Source organism: Peromyscus maniculatus, chromosome 10 (genome assembly GCF_049852395.1).
Source record: "Peromyscus maniculatus bairdii isolate BWxNUB_F1_BW_parent chromosome 10, HU_Pman_BW_mat_3.1, whole genome shotgun sequence".
Lineage (NCBI taxonomy): Eukaryota > Metazoa > Chordata > Mammalia > Rodentia > Cricetidae > Peromyscus > Peromyscus maniculatus.
The window spans coordinates 55,397,720-55,398,486 of record NC_134861.1 but is presented as its reverse complement, the minus strand read 5'-3'; the positions used below and the strand labels follow the sequence as shown (position 1 = coordinate 55,398,486).

At 36.9% G+C, this 767-nt stretch overlaps 1 pseudogene; it reads right to left on the bottom strand.

Moving 5' to 3' along the window:
• Nucleotides 1-211: 211 nt before the first annotated feature.
• Nucleotides 212-551, bottom strand: LOC102927488 (cAMP-regulated phosphoprotein 19 pseudogene; annotated as a pseudogene).
• Nucleotides 552-767: the final 216 nt, after the last annotated feature.

Genomic DNA, 767 nt, shown 5'->3' with positions numbered 1-767 from the left:
CAGAGAGAGGGAGTTTTTTAAAAAAATAGAAATTTTAATTGAATTTTCTACTTTGATTATTCAAACATAAAATGATCTGCCAATAACATTTCAAAATGCCAATTTTTATAAAATGGTACAAAATTCTAAATGATACTGATTTTATACACACACACACACACACACACACACACACACACACACACACACATTTTTAGTTCAGCTCTTTTAATCAGCCAGCCAGCTTACTAGCAACCAGGGATGGTTTCCGCTGAGAATGGTTCTGTGGAGTGGAAATGTGGTCACCAGTGACCTCTGTCTTGCCCAGGGCTGCAGCAGGAAACTGCTCTTTCTTCTTTGCTTTTGCGGTCTTGTAATCCCCAGAATCAAAATACTTTTGCCCTTTCTGCAACCGTTTCCTTAAAAAATCGGAATGGCCAGGCTTTTGTCCCAAGTGTGGATAGCTTGCTTTTAATTTTGCTTCTTCAATTTTCTTTCTCTGGACTAGACACTTTATCTTCCATTTCCTTTTGCTCCTGCCATGATGCTGTCTCAGGGACTTCCGGGGACATGGTGGTCCTTCTACCTATAATTTGTGTTTTTTGCAATATATTTTATAGTCATGCTAACTGTAATTGTTGCATGAACACAATAGAAATTGTTCTTCACTCACAACATTATGACTGCTTTTTATTCATTTTATTCAAGAAAAGAAAATATTAGACCTGAGTCTGAAAGTTGAATTGTCTGATCAGGATTTAAGTACTGCTGAAATTGCGTTGTCAATT